The 16,948-nt window shown below is 39.8% G+C and overlaps 1 protein-coding gene across 4 annotated transcripts in view; it reads left to right on the top strand.

The window, feature by feature from the left end:
• Positions 1-16,948, top strand: part of TMEM117 (transmembrane protein 117) — a 214,907-nt gene that overhangs the window by 99,203 nt on the left and 98,756 nt on the right. The gene's annotated exons all lie outside the window — the stretch shown is intronic.

Raw genomic sequence — 16,948 nt, 5'->3', positions numbered from 1 at the left:
CCCCTATACAATCAAGTAGGTTGTTCCATTGAACCCTACCTCTTGACTATGCAGAAAGCTTGTTTTTTCCCTTTACCCTTTAAGCAGACTACACATGCAATGAAAATGTTTTAATAGTGTGTTATAAAACATCACATTGTCATTCACTGCTTCATTAGTGGAATATTCCATCAACAGGAAATTGACAAGGACTCTTCCTTGCTTTTCTTGCCTCAGTTTCATTCTGAAATTGTTCATATTCATATTTTGTGTTTTATCCCAATGACCTTGGATATCACTATTGAATCTTCAGCCTATGGCCTGCCTGTAGCTTGCTGGTGGGATTAGATTTTATATCTGGTGCGCTCGTGTGCGTATGGCTGCCTATATACTAGGGATGACTTAAAATTTCTATGCATTCAACTCATACATTCTTCAGCAGACTGGCATAATCCAAATCCAGCTGATTTCATGGACTTGTGGCCATTTTTTAAAGCTCTCTGAAATTGGATGCAAGTTTAGTCATATGAAAATATGAAAGTAACTACGAAAAAAGCTAAAATATAATACAAAAAATAAAATATCCTTTAAACAAAAGGAGCAAATCCACAATCACATTCTGTTGTGTAGCACTCCATTTTTGTGTGCTCTGTTAATTGATGGTATGCTGATCTAAATGGGGAAATTGTTTCAACACCTGTTTATTGCACTGGTCTGAGGGCAGAGAACACACCTGAAATGTGTGTGCACATTTATGCTCAGTATTGTGCAGTTACTATGATGTTGGATGTGGCTGTCAGAAAATAAAAAAATAATAAATAAATTTTCTGTAGAGCAAAAAGCAGATGGATTGGCCTTGGACATTTCTGTCAGCCTCATCAGCCTCTGATCAGTAGCCACCACCATGGTTTGTTTTGTTTTGTGAGGCAGAATATTGTATTTAAAAAATAGTTAATGTTGTTATGATGTTAGGCTGACATAGTGTTCTTTTTGGTATGATAAGCCAATTGGTGTTCATGTATGCTTTACAAATAGTTCATTTCCTATCTCCACATTCTTCTTCAAATGAAGTACAATATTTTTATGGGATTTAAAAATAATAATATGCTTTGATAGCAGCGTGTATCCTAAAACAGGTGAGCAAATACTTTGGGACAACTCCTTTCTGCAGCAGAATCCTGACCCCATCACACATTGTTCGATATGGCATCCAAAGGTGTTTTATGTGCGGGCATACCTACCTGCCAGGAAAAGGAAGAGGTGGGGAACTTTTATTCCTTACAATTCTTCTGTAAAGATAGAAAGCCACAGGCAGGCAGCACCATTCTGCAAACTCTTGCTCAGCTGGAATTACATCATAGTTACATGAGTGAAAGCATGTCTTCTGCCTCTTACCACTTACTGTAGAATGAAAGGAACCATTTATTTTACCAGCAGCTGTAACTTGCCATATTTATAGGGCAGCTGAAATTGCAGCCATAGTGTTGAGAATTTTAAGCAACATGTAGGATGGCAGCTGGGAAAGGCCAGAAGTAACTGACATTGTCACTGACTCACTGTTTTGTCAAGAAATTGGGCATGGCAATTCAGGTTCTGATTGAAGCCAGTCTTTCCGATTGTTTTTCTTCCTCTGAGATATAATTGAATTTTCAGTGGCATCTGAAGTAGTACAGTGGAGCTAACAACTCTGCTGTACTTCAGAGGTGGAAATGAAATTAAACTGTGAAGCATGAAATGAAAAGAATGAAACGGATAAGATATATAACTAAAGTTGCTTAGTGCAAGCAACACTGCACAATGCAGGCAACACTGTAACAAATGATCTCATTAGAGGTATTGAGATGCTATTCATAGAAGCAAGGGCAGTGTCTAGGACCCTATTCTTGTGGAAGATTCCTTGTACACATGTATGCATGTGAGTTCTTCTTTTTCCCATTTCCAGAGGGATTCCTATTTAGTTATTTAGTTTAATACACCAGCACATGGTTTCCCAAACTCTGTGAAATCACATACCAAATATTATTGCAACTTCTAGATCAGCCCAGTTTGGACGTGTGATTATATCCATCCTGCTCCTACACTCCCTGTAAAAATTATTTCCATGTGTTTCACATGCCTTCATAGGCCCAACATCAGACATGCTGATTTTTAGGCCTAAATGCCCAAATCTACCTTTCTGGGTATCAGGAGCTAGTTTTCCCCCTTTGAACTTTCAAAGCAACAGACTGTTCTTTGGCAAAAGCTCTTTATTCTCCAGAGTACATCCAGTAAGCACAATCACCACAGAACGAGTCTCCAAGCATGCGCAGAGTGGTTAATTCAGCCCAATCTAGTAACTTCTTCTGAGAACACTCCTTTTGAGTATCCCTGGCCCCCTGTCCCTGGGAGGCCAGGCCTCTTCTCTGTGCATTGCCCCTCTGGTTGGCTAGTCCTTTTCTCCTGATGCCTCATCATGGAGTCAAGAATCATTCCAGGCCCAGAAAACTCCTGCAGCTCCTGTCCCATGCCCTCTGCCAGCAGTTGTAGCTCCTGACTATGCTCAGAGTTCAGCTAAACACCTGGAGAGGACAGCCTTGAGATAAGCCCTGTTTCTCCCATCTTGCTATCTAGAGCTCCAGTTTCCCAGAGCCCATCCTCCCCATCTGAAGAGTCTGAATCTTTCTGACCTTGAAACTCATGCCAAGCACAACTGCCTCTTTCATTTCCAACACTGGGATTCCTAGTCTGGCTCTGTTGGGGTGGAGAAGGGGCCAAACGTCATGCCCCTTCCCTCTGGCCTTCCTTCAAGCATCACCTGAATGGTGACTTATCAGCTTTTGTGCAACATTTTTCCCAAAGAGTGAAATGTTCCAAAAGAATGAAATGTTTTTCCTAAGGCTTAGTTACTGGCATAAAGAGCTGTAAGATAAAAAGGCTAGGATTTTCTTTCCTCCTTTACCTTTGATCCCTTTCACCACCAGAATGCAGCTTTCAAGAACTTCCCTGAAACGAAGGTTGGTCCCTTAACTGGAAAAGGTTTTGCAATCCTCCCCAAGGTACTGCACACTGCTAAGATGAAGTTTAAAGAAACCCAAGAGAGCTGTATATTGAATCCTCCAACTGATTTGGCCACCTTTTTGATTTGGTTCTGATCAGAGCTGCTTGAGACATTTTCCTGTCTGAAACAAAAGGCAAGATGGTGCACCTTTCCATTCTCTGTATAGAAGCCAAATGGACTAGTAGTTGATTCTTCCTTTGGTGTCTCCCAGTTCATCAGAGGGCAGAAAGCTAGCTTATGATTCAGGCCCAGTTGGGCTCTCTAGCACTCTGCAGCTGCACCCTGTCCACCATTTCCTGAGGCAACTGAGTCACTTTGTCTCATGGCAGGGATGGCACTAGTCATGATTTATTTATTTATTTGTTTGTTTATATAATTTGTCTGCCGTCCAATTACTAACGTCTCTGGATGGCTAACAGCATAAATGATCCAGTCCTGATCCAGTCCTGCATTATCCAAATAGTTTATGATGTTATAATATTTATATCTTGCCTTTCCCACAAGGAAATTAAGGCAGCATATATGGCTCCACACACTCCTGTTTTGTCCTTACTACAATCCTGTGAGGTAGCGTGTGTGTGTGTCTAGCTCAAAGGCAACCAGTAAACTTTCTGGATGGATGGAGATTTGAACCGGGATCTGGTTCAGCATGCTAACAAATAGACAAGATTGGCTCTCTTCAGTCTTTATCTGAATTTATGCAGTGAACATGGGGGTCACTCATTCTCTGTGTATTAAGCAAGATTTCCAAGCTGTGTGATCTTAAAGATTTAGTCCTTCCACTGCAGCAGTGGTCACTGCTCAGTCAATGACACATCCTTGCCCATATCGCTCCAGAGAGTTCTTGTTGGGTAGCATCACAGTAAGTGTTTCTAACCTATCATTTTATTTAAGAAAAATGTCTAAAGCAATTTAGCACAAATTTTAAAAAGGATAAAAATTATGCCTGCCCCCCAAAGCATTAAGACATGACAGGAGGTAGTAAAATCCATCTACTCAACAAATCAAGGATCATATGTTACCTTAATTACATAGTATGGAACCCCTCCACCCCCACAATTTGAGTGTAAGCACTCATGGCCCCAACTGGATTGGGATCACAGAATGCAAACCACAGCATTATGATTAAACGTTATTTCTTCCTGAAATTCCCTCATGCAGGGCTGGTTGATAAAGGAAAAAAAGTCTTCCTTCGTATCAATATAGACATTTAAGATTATTTTTAACCACCCTGCTGTGAGAGGGGTCTGGGCTGGCCAATGGTAGGAGAAAATTTAATCCTCTGCTCCTGGTGTACTGTGCTCCTGATCCAAAGCACAACAGTTTGTATTTACAGTGGAGATGAAAGAAAAAGTGAGGGATCTACTACATGCTAGGGCACTAGACACTAACTGTAACTAGTGTCACTATGGTCAGATCTGTTTTATCATGGTCAGATATGCAGTAAACGTATAATTAAACCATCATGGTAAAGGCACAGTTCTTTCATGCTCTATCAGAGAATTTGTTCCCTGCTCAAGTGAGGAGGCACAACATGGGGAGGTGTCTGGATTACTCCCAAGAACTGCAGTTAATTTAGGACCCTGGACAGCAATCTTGGAGCGAGAGCACTAATCAGATACTCATCCAACACTGAATGAGTATCTCTGTGGAAGCTGTGCCCCCTCTGGAGTTTTATCTGTTTCTTAAAAAACAAACTGTCTTCTTTCCTTCTTTTTCTGGAAGGGATGAAGACTACTCCTCTAAAAAGCATCAACAAGCACCCAAACTAAATTAGGCTTACTGATCCTGGCAATGCAGGCGAACACACACACACGTGAGAGAGAGAGGGAGGGAGGGAGGCAGGGAGGGAACAGGATGCTTATCTCTTGTGGGAGAACTTGATAATACATGGAACTGAAGGCAGGAAGTCAAATGAATTTCCTCTTCTTTCTAGTACTTTGTTGCACATGAATGGGAGCCTGGGCATCTCCCAGCACAAGTTAGATACACAAGTCCCATTGGTGGGGTAAAATCAGTGTTCATCCCATTGCAAGAAGATAGCATCATACTTCAGAATGAAGCCCAGAGCATCAAAAGCATGAGTAACATGCTGTACTTGTTATTGCATAACATTTGTGGCCTGTAACAATCAACTGTGAATGATCAAAGACATTCAGAAACAATGTAGATATAGGCCTGCAGAATTCTTTGTGTAGACAGTGAGTTTTTCCGCTCACGATGTACCAACAGTTGCACAATAACTCTGAGGTAACAGCTTTGCATCCTGAATACTAAACAAGCCATTGTTTTATAGTGGATGCATTTAAATTGGGGGAGGGGGTTCTTGTGTGTATGTTGGGTAAGATGACACACCTTATGTTGTTTAGGTTTTCCGGGATACTATAATTTCATTTTTTCCCCTGCATAACTTTGGGTCATGCTTTTGATGGTGGTTTCATTTTTTTCTGTTGATTAAGTGTTTGTTGTCCTTAGAACTACAGCTGGAAATAGACTAAAAAAATAGAACAGCGAAAACATTCAATACTTTGTGTCAAAAAGTATTATGAGGAATATATTGTAATTATAAACACATACCATTCTTTGCCTATATTTTATGTTTTGCTTCTTGAATGGGACAATGTGTGGGTGTCCGGTGTTAATCAGAAGTGACATCTGAAATGTTTTCAGCTTGGACGATTTGAGAACAGATGGCTCATTTGCTCTTTGCAGTTTCTCTCTGAATCTATGGCCATTTTCAAAAGTGATCCTTAAATCAGCATCTGCATTTTCTAGATCTGTACATCAAATAAAAAAGTCTACACTGACTAGACTGATTGTTCCATTTACAAAAGGTTTTCATCTGCTTTATGACTTTTAATAATGACATCGGCAAATGGTATATTTAGACTAAGCATACCATTTTATTCAGAACTTTTTATTTTCTATTTCATCTGTTTCATAAAAGATTATTTGGAGGAATATAATCTTTTCAGCTGTCTCTCTCTCATTCTCTTTTTGGCTAAGGAAAATTGGCACATACATGTATTTTCTTATCACAACTGTGTAACATACTCAGCAGTCCCCTCAACAAATGTGACAAATTGCATAATGAGTGGCAAAGGTGATATTATCATAAGAGAAGGGTTCAATTGACCATGCAAAATGAGCAGAAGGACTTGGATGGCTTAAATATATGATCAAACAAAACCTCCTGCATCCCCAGTGGGACAGATTAGAAGCAGATGGCAGCAAGGAACAGAAAAAAAGTTCTTAATTCTCTCTCAGGAGAAGAAATGTTATATTGGGGTACCATAGATATGTGAGTAAGAGAGTAAGGTCATCCTAAGAAGTTGTTAGGTATGAAGAGTTTAAATGACCTTGATACTGGAAAAAAGAAGTATTTCTGTATATAGAATATGTGAAGACTTTGCTTCTAGCTAAGAGTTTCATTTCAAGGTTGAAATCTCTGTGTTTGCAATGGTGTACTTAAAATCACATGAATGGTATGGGCAGCTGTGACACCTTGGAGATAAACTTTGGCCTGTATCAGGAAATCACACTGAATTCATTCCCTAGACATCCTGGGTTTGAGCCCTACTCAGTGGGAGCCCTACTTCTGAGTCCAGAATTGTAGAGTTGAAAGGGACCTCAAAGATCATCTAGTCCAACCATTCTGATGTAAAAAAATGCACTATTCCTGCTAGGTGTCCATTAAACCTCTTCTTAAAATGTTTAACTGATAAGAGTCTGTTACTTTTTAAAAGAGTTGTTGGGCTGGTGAACGGCTCATACCTTCAGGAAATCTTTTCTGATTTTTCTTGTCAGAAATGTATAATTTGAACCAATAGTTTGAGATCATCCCCTTGGAGAAACAGAGAGCATAGTTGTTTCCTCATTTATGTGACACCTTTCACATATTTGAAGGTATCAATGATATCACATCTCAGTTATAATTTCCCCAAACTAAACATGGCCAAGTTCCTTCAACCTATTCTCCATAAGCCAGAAACTATTGAACAATCAGCAAATGACTGGTAGTTGGGGAAAAGTGAAGTGTATAGGTATGGCCATCTGTGACATATCCAAACAGTGTCAGATGATGCAGAATCATGCATATGTCCTGTGGCATCTTTAAGGACCAATAGTAGCTGTTTAGAGAATGACAGTTCACAAATAATTATGTCCTCTGACCTACATTGGAGCATGTTTGTTGTGGACTAGAATGCCATCGATATTTGCATTACAGATATATCAGGGAACCAGCTCCCCAAGTGTTCATGTGTCAGTTAATAGGAATGAAATAGATATTGGCGTGTATAAATGGATTTCGTCTGAATCCCATCTGAATATTGCATTTGATAAAATGGTCTAGATGCAGGGCAATCTAATTTCCTCTTTGCCAAGTTTTTTATTATTGTTTTCCATGGCTTAGAATGGGAACTTCAAACACTTAAACTGATAGAAAGGATACAAAGTTCCTAGGCAACTTTTCCAAGTATCTTGTGAAATCTCCATTAAAAAGCTATTTGTGCATTTTCTTTACAGCAATCTACCACTGCAAGTTATGAAATCTATTGCCAGCCTCCCACGCTTGTAGAAATAAAATGGCTTTGCATTTCATCAGGGATGATAAAGAGCTGAACTGCACATGGCTCTGAAATAGGTACAGCCCTTATTTGAACATTCCAGTGGAGAAAATTGAATCCTGTAACTGGAGTGATACAGTGGGCTTGTAGAACATTTTGTGGTGTTCACATTTCTCTTCCATAAATATTCTTAGCAGCTTAGTTTTCTCCACAATGGGGTATATGCTTAGAGATCTTAAATGTCTTCTCCAGGAAGCCATAGGAAGTGTAGTGCTGAGTACAGAGAATTCTCAACCTGTTCATCGATGGTGGGGAGCCATGACAATTTGTAGTGTACGTATTCCCATGGAGATTTGAATGGCACATCAAATGCCTGGAAAGCCGGGTTGGGGCAGGAGCTTAATGTAAAAATGCAATTCCGAGGACTCTGTCATGCCACAGGGGAAAGCAAATTCCTTCAGTGTTATAGCAGCAATAATTTTCTTATACCAAATGTGGCAAAAAAACTGCAAAGCACTGTTAAGTCTATGTTATGTCTGTAGTTCTGACAGTCACGCTGAAGTTCCGCAGCCTCTTCTTCGATAGAACAATTTTACATGCCTTTCTCCCTACCTCGTCCCCTTCCCTCCCCTCCTGTTTTTTTATCAGTAGAATGATTCTAGCCATAAGTCATACAGTCTTAACTTGATGATTTACCTGGAGTTTCCCCAAACCTGTGGGTGCTGCCACTGAATGTTAGGATGGCTAATAGAAAATTAGGGTTTGATTATGAAAGAACAGGGCAAACTGGCCTGTATCACCTCAATCTGAGTGGATAAGGGGAATATGCTAACCTTTGTCCAATGTGCCTACCAGTTTTCACTATAAGGAACCATGCTCAGTCTGAGAGCTGACAAGGTGAGATAGACTTTGACTGTACGGATCTTACCTCCCTGATCAGGCATCCTGTTCAAATGTTGCCCAGTTTTGAAGAAGATTCTACATCCTGTGGAAATGAATAGCCTATTACATCTGTCGGCAATTCTTTTTAGCACGCCTAGTGGTAATATACTGGACTTAGTTGTTTAAATTGTGAAAATTTGTTTTCATGTTAATGCAATTATTGTTATCTATATTTTATATTGTATTGTGTTGCTCAGTTGTTGCTCACTGCTCAGAAACTTCAACTATTGGGTGGGATAGAAATGAAATAAATAAAAATCAAATTATGAGTTCACTACAACCACTTGAGAAATGTTATTCTGTTTTTATGTTCCCTCATGTATACCAAGCTAACTTTGTTGATGATGTGAAAGTTGTCAGCTCTGATCATGAGGGAATTATTGACTGCATTATTGACTTCACACTGCATATATAATAATGTGCTTAATTTTCCTTTTAAACAGCAGGAACAACTTCTATCATTCTCACAAAGGCAAGTAAACAATCAAACCAGATTAGACAAGTATATCTCCTTTCTTTTCTCAAAAGCACCAATTTCCTACTAATTCCTCACTTGTTCCAACTACAGAGTGCCACTCTTCAGTTTCATTTCAGGAAAGAAGCCCAATCACAATGAAATTACATCAGCAGTTCAGCCAATCAAAACATTATACTATCTTCTCTCCTTCTTTCAGAATAACAAGCATATCACATTGTATTTCCCCATATACATAACATGATAGAATATAATAATTATTTTTTGAACCCAATCTCCACTTAAAGCCAGACCATGATAAAAATGAATAATCCTGACTAATTCTAAACATAAGAGACATGACAGTTGCTTAGCTGTTTGACTTCTCCTACTCCTTTCTTGGTAAGATACCTGTGATAACATTTCTTCTTCCTACAGTATGTCCAGTTAAACTCTTGCAACTTCCATGACCATCTCTACAGTTTCATTTAGGTGTTCCTCATAATCTGTAATCATTGCAAATTGTGATGATCAGTTAAAAGGGTAGATCACTGTCCTGATATATAATACATTAACTTGCCCAAGGCCCAAATCACAGCAAAATTTTCATTTTATACTGATGAAGAAAGCTTTCTTTTATTAAATGTATGGCTAGGACAATCAATGGAACACTTTACTCCTTCCTTCCTTGCAATAATTCTGCTCTTAACCCAAAGCCTCATGGTTTAGTGGCTAGGTAAAGGTATCCATTATCATCTGAAGCTTTTAATACTGACACAGTTACTAAAGTGTTTTTAAAACACCTGGAAGGATGTTTGCCATTTCAGTATCCACAGCACTTTGTCTGGCTTTATTTTCTTTCTAAGCTCATGCCAAGGAATCCCTCTATCCCCAAATCATGGAATGAACATGCTGCATCAGCCCTGTGGGTATATAGACTATCAGCTGGTTTTCTCTTTGAGTCTCCTTCTTGTCTGTCATCACACAGTTTATATTCATAACATGCCAGATGCGAGTTCCCATTCCTTAATACAGTCTTCATTTCTTTGTTCTGCCGAGAAACATTCCATGCCATAATCATGCTCCCTGCTCCATTTGTGCCTCGTGTTCTGTCATTCTGAGAGGCAGCTCCTGAGCTTTGAGGCTTTGAGGCCAAAGTGGATTCGCACAGCCCCACGGTGCCTATGTCGCTATCCTCTCAACCTATTTTGGAGAGATGTCTTGCAGTCTACTGGGCTTCTAAGCATCCCAGTGAGGTCTGCATGTCAAAACTGTCAATAAAATTTAAATGGTTGACTAAATTGTATTAAGCTTTTCCTCAGAGCTGCCCAAAAGAACATAGTGGAGGCTGCTAGAGGCTGAAAGAGTGACAGGAAGCACAGCAGGGACATGACCACACTTGCTGTCTACTCACTCATGAAGACTGTAATTTCATCAGGCTATTAGAGCAAATTACAATGCTCACAGTGGGCCAAATGGGTGGCTGCTATAAGTCCATTAACTCCGAGTGAAACACACAAGGGAGGAGGAACCACTGACTAGCAACACGCATGCTAAATACTCTTCAGACTGATCTTTGCCAAATGAAGTACAAATATTTCCACCTGTATGAAAACAGGCTATAGGGATATTGAAAGAGATGTGGAGATACGATTTTTATTTCACTCTCAGTTAGCAAAATCCAGCTTTAAAGCAACAGTAGCAGCAATGCCCTCATAATTACTGACATAATTGCTAGAGACATGCCTCCCCCAATTTTGAGATTACCTCTCCACAGATGTGACTTGCCTGTTGTGCTCTCCATCATGAGTCTTTCCAGTGCTGCTGTATCCAAGATATATCTTGGTATAATAATGTGTCTCTTGCAAGATGCAATGAATTAAATTCAGGGAAAGGTCTTACAGCAGTGGAGGGCCAGACAATCAAAGGCTTTGAATCTTGAGATGGGAATTGAGCAGAGGGAAGGAATTGGCTTGATGAATGGAGAGAGGGTGGTTGTTGCAGACAGGGTGAACAGCTTGACAGAAGGTGTAGACAGGGGACTAATTGAAGGAGGCTGAAGGTGATGAAGCTTCTGCTCAGCAGAGAGCATGTGAACAGTGGTAAGAAGAAAGGGAGGAGGTTATTTCAAGATCAAGTTGGTAGTGGACACAAGGAGCAGCAGTGGTTCTGAAATGCCAAGGCTGAGATGAGGGAGTGCAGGATGACATGGTTGTCATGATGGAAAGGAAAATATGAATTTAGGAGCCTCAGCAGCGGTCAAAGAAGAGAAATCTGGACAGGAAGCAAACAATACTTGGATAAGTAATTTAAGACCAATACTTGCAAAACATTGGAAACAGCTTGAACGTGGGAAAAGAAGAAAGGTGAGGAATTAAATATGACCCTGACAGCTGTAATCTGGTGAGGTGCTGAAAGATATAACTTTGTACCAGCACTGACCAAAATGTGGGGGGATAGAGGGTTGGGACAAAAATAATATTCATTTTGAAATGTTGACAGGGTGTTCAAGATGATGCACCAAGGAACTGGAGAAATGGAATGAACAGAAGGTGAGGAATAGGCTAAGAGAGGTTCTGCTGCATATACTGTATTTTGCTCTTTTCCCCAACAATGTCCATGCAATCTGGGCATACGAGTAAGTGATGATGTACACATTCCTAAGAATGAACCCTAAACGAAGGTGTCACCTTCCATGCTGTGGAGCAAGCATTTCCATGTCTTTCCACGTACTCATCTGATGCAAAAATCCTTCCATCAAGCCTGCTAAAGGAAAGCTGAAAAGTGCACATCACCCCATTTCGTATCTTTCATGCAATATCCATTTAAGAATATTTGTGTGGGTAGGAAAAGAATCACTTAATTTTTCTTTCTGCAGTCTGCTGTTTTTCATTAATTCTCTGACCAATGTTTGTACAGTTGAATTATGTCTTTTTATTATTTCTTGATGCCAGGCTTAGAGGATTTTGAACATTAGCTCATGTCTTGGTTTTGAGAGCCATGTCAGCGCTATTCTAAAATGCTGTACCACAGCCTACTAAAATGTCCCAGGCTTTTAATTTTTGATGGTATAAAGAATGATGGGGGAAGTATTAAGGCTGTAACCTCTTCCATCTATTTCAGACTCATAAATGTTTATGACAGGCATCATCTCCTTCCCTTTCTATTAATATTTTCCCTCAGATGTTGCTTACAGATGTGTATGATTTTCTAGAAGAGAGCCTCCCCCTTCTCCTCCTCAATTAAACTCTTCAAGAAACACTGAGCAGAATAGCAAGTATAAGATCATTTTATAAACTCCCCTTTTTGAGGAATGAGGAACTGAGACCTCTGATCCACTCATTGGTTTTTCAATCTCCATATTATTCCTTTTCCCTGCCCCTCATCAAAGTCAAGCATTTTTTCTGAGTTCTTCAACATGATGACATAAATATGTTTAGAGACATAAAAATGGAAATACATCTTGGAACCCTTCGCTTTCCATGGAAAAGACTTGGCATTTTTTTTCTGGTTGCCCCACTTGACACTCTTAAAGCTTAGTGTGGCTTGTGTGAATGTAGCCATACTAACATTGCTTTACTGTGTGGTTGTGAGCATTCTATAAATGTGTGCTTGCTATTTTTGAAGCAGGAGTCATCAAATCCAACTAGGTGTCTTTTCTGATGCTGGGGACCCTATTCTCTCCCACACATCAAGTGCAAAACCATGCACCAAATGGTTGGGGCCCTTTCTAGGCCTCTCTTCTAACTTCACATCATCCAGACAAAGTCTCATCAGTCAGTCACCAAGTTGCCAGGAAGGCAAATTTTGACAAGTTCACTTATGCCTTGGATTGGTATGGAATCTTTTCTTGTCACTGATGCCCAAATTCAGCTTTCACCAAACCTCACTTCCCTCTGGATTATATAATTCTGTGTAAGAATGCTTGGCTTGGTTTGGATGGGGGTCGTTGTGTTCTGGGTAGGCAGTTTTAAGCCTTCCTTTTCCATTTTCATTCTGAAATTACACTATGGAGGCAATAAAAAGAGAGAGAAACAATTCTCCATTATAATTTTCTTTTAGCTGTATTGTCTGCTTCCTTGCTGGATTTTTTCCTCACCAAATATCAAGTTTTCCTTAGTAATATCCCCACCTTGCATAGACACAGAGTCTGTACATATCAACATGTTGTAAATACATGTGATCACCATGGGTAACTCACTAAGAGCATATGGAAGTGGGTGTCTTGGCTAGGCAATTTCGGGTGAATATGTTTTAAAGCTTGGCAGAGGCCAGAGTTATGAGGCAGGCAGAATGATAGGCTTCCATATTGCCTTGTTGCTGGAGAGAGTTTCTTACTATATTTTTTCCCAAAGCAAAGAGAAATGGATTAACTGAGATTTTAAAAAAGTTTTGTGTGCCACTCATGCTCCCATGAGTGTTCGGACATTCTGGTTGGACATTTCTTTGTTTTTATTTATGAGCTAAGGTACAATACTTGATGAGGAAATACTGAATTTGGGCATCATCCTATATTATAGTGTGCAAAGAAATTTTTCAGCAAGATTTAGGTAAGCTAGTTTGAAGATTTAGGTAACCTAGTTTGCAGTTGTCAGTTATATCCTCTTGTGTATTCCATCATTCCCGAAAGGCCTCTGTTTTGGAATAAAGACTTTCTCAGGACCAAACTGGAGACTTTCTAAATATTTTGTATCAGCTGCGTATCTTGTTCTTTCTTACTATATGCATAGATGTGGAGAGAGACCCTTACGGAAAACAGTGTGTGGAGAAAACACTTATTGCTTCTTTTCTCAGCATGACTGAAATCAACAGACATATCCTCCATGTGGACAGCTGGGAGCTTTTGGTGTGTATGTGTTTGTGTGGGTAGGCACAGTCCTTACTGGTACCAACTGGAATTTTTCCCCTTAAGCCTTCTTGCTTGAAGGAGTGGAGAAGTTCTTAGCCATAAGTGGTAGCACCAACTCTTCAACTGTTTTGGATTTGCTGAAACCTAGTATAGTGGAATTAATTTAAATAACTGTGTTTATACTTCACTTTTTATTTATTCTGGTCTTTCTATTGGCTTAGATTTTTTCACACAAAAATGTTTTCTTGCTCCCCCCGCCCCCCATAAGCTCTATTAGTAAGAGCAACCTCTTTAGAAAGACGAGAAAAGCCTTTTGGTTGTTGCCTTTGTTAAACCGCTGCAGCTGCAGATCCTTGTAAGATCTACCACTTGATCCTGATCTTTCTTTTGCTTGCTTCTGCAATAGGAGGCAGAATAAGGGGTCAAGCAGAAAGCCAGAAAGAGGGTGTGGAGGTATGTGTGTGTCAGGAAATGATTATGGCCCAACAGGATTATGTCCTGTGTTCCTGTACCATAGGGGAGGGCAGTATGTGACCCTCCAGATGTTGTGGCCTACAAATCCCATCACCCATAGGCAGCATAGCCAGGAGTGAGGGATAACATGATTTGGAGGCCATAGGAAGTAGTGATGGCCACCAATTTGGACAGTCTTAAAAGGGGATGGGAGAATTCATGGAAAAGTCTATCAATGGCTACTTGCCTAGATGGCCATGTGCTGTCTTTGGTAGCAGAGGCAATATGTTGCACCCATCCTGCATGAGGGATCCTGTGGCAGCTGGTTTGCCATTGTGTGAACAGAATCCTGGACTGGATGGACCACTGTTCTTAGCTATGTGCTCTCAGCCCACACAGTGGTTAATATGCCATTTATAACGCGAACCCCACTGTATCATCTGATAAACCATTCATGCTTAATTGTGTATAAGAAGCATGCATTAAGTATAACATTTACTCTTGGAAAACTGTGGCAAAGACAAGCATTTTTTTCCTGCCTAATGTGCAGAACCACCAGAAGGGCATTTCGATTTCTCTTTCTGCACTTTGTCCAAATCAGAGCTGAGTTTCAAAGCCTGCAATTTACCTCCTATTGTTCAACATTATAAAATTCAGAGTAATGACCTCTCAGTAGCATGGTTGCTATGCATTCTTTCTAGCTAAATGGGCATATTGCTCCCTGTTCAGACAATAGATTATTCTTTTGCTTAGTATAAAATGCAAATTTACTTGAAAGCAAAAGGTGCCATCTCTAGTGAACCCTTCCTCCATACAAAATTTAATAATTCATGGTCTTAAAAAAGTAAAATAAAGAGTCCCTGCCTGTCCTCCTTCTACATGTTAAAAAGCAAGATTTTTGTGCTTGTTAGAGTGAGTGACATTTGGTCTGAAAATGCATGTATTTCAGATTTTATGTTTCCATCTTAAAACATTTTCTATAGGTTAGATGACAAAATTGTTACCATCAGATTGATAGAGAAATGTTTTCTTTGTGAGGAAAGGCTAGGGCTTTCTGAAAAACAACCAGATTAAATATACTGAACCTTTACTATATTGAACCTTCATTATTCCACTTGATTGTTCATAACAGTATAGAGTAGAAGGCTGATAATGGCTGATAATGCATAGGAAGATATAGTCCTCCCTCTTAGGAAGATATAGTCCTTCCTAAGGCTGATATTACTTAGGAAGATATAGTCCTCCTTCTCTCCCTCCCCGTGTCTCTCTCTCCCTCACTCCACACACACACAAGTGGTTTCCTTTTACACTAGGAAAAAGGATAGAGGAAAACTAAATTTCTGATATGTCAATGCCACTGTCTTCTTATTGGTTCTTCAACCCCATCAGTAAATGAGAAAAAGCTATCTCTAGCTGTTGCAGAAGATTTTGATGTGGCTCAAATGTAATACCAAACCATGCTTGGCATTATGAAAAGAATATTTTAATGATTCTGGACCTCATGAGCATATTCCCTCTCCCTCTGTCCTCCAGTTATGAAAAGTGATGATTCCTTCCCCCACCACACATTCTTTTTCTTGGTTTGAGAGAAGCGCTCTTGGCCATTTCATCCCACTGGCAAAATTAAGGTTTTCTGAAATCCTGTGGGATTTAGAAATAAGATTTTTATCTCCTGAATGTTAAGGCTCCCCTGTGGTGTTCCCAGTCTGACATGGAATTGCTGAGCTTAAGTGGTGTCTTTGATGTCTTGCCCACCTCTGAACCAAGAAAACATTATGGCCAAACCAAGCCTGGGTTGGTTTGGCCATAATGCTCAACCATAATGTGAAGGTATACTAGGTTCCTGCTTGGTTTTCAGGCTGACCACTTCTCATCTGGTGTGGGTCTGAGTAGGAACTTGAACCTCTCACTTCAGTTTTGATTAACTGCACTTTGCCATGTAACCTTAACATCTGAACTATGATTTGTTTGATGTAAGCCAGCTTCAAGCCATGGCTTATTTAGATGGCTTGTTTTAACCAACCATTCACTACTCTAGATTAGCCACAATTTAGGGTTCAAATGACCACTTGCTCAATCTAAATCTAAACTGAAAGTGGAACCTTGTATCTTACTGCTGCGCTGGAAAAGGAGAGCCATGGTGGGGCAAGATTCCAAGACATGTTGCAACTTGTTCTTGTAACGTCAAACCATCATGTACTGTTTCCTTCAAAGGCAGTTAATCAAGGGACTGAAGTATTTCCATTCGTTGCTAGCCCTAATAAAAAATACAGAAAGACTGGTATCTAAGCTTTTTCCAATATTAATGCTTATAGTACACAACAGCATAAACTAATGCTAATGCAACACCATCAGCAATAGTTAGGAAAGGGGAACAAGCATATTTGCTACACAATTTTGGTGGTGTTGCTCGCCACCTAATTTTGGCAGCAAAGAGCTACTTTTCCTCTTTGCTACTAATGATGTTGGTTTCTGGTAGGGGAACTTCATTGCTGCTAGGACAGCTTTGGATACTGTTCCCACACTTATCCTTCATTTTCAACTTATAAATAGTTCTTCAATGACTTTTTGGAGGCAAGTAGAATTCAGTCAGAAGTATGAATGCACTGATAGCAAGAGGGTGTAGCCAACTGTGGAGAACAAAGAAGTCGTTCTTACTACAAAAT

This window comes from Varanus komodoensis, unplaced genomic scaffold (genome assembly GCF_004798865.1).
Source record: "Varanus komodoensis strain SLA01 unplaced genomic scaffold, ASM479886v1 scaffold13_1, whole genome shotgun sequence".
NCBI classification, from domain to species: domain Eukaryota; kingdom Metazoa; phylum Chordata; class Lepidosauria; order Squamata; family Varanidae; genus Varanus; species Varanus komodoensis.
This window is presented reverse-complemented; position numbering and strand designations above follow the sequence as displayed.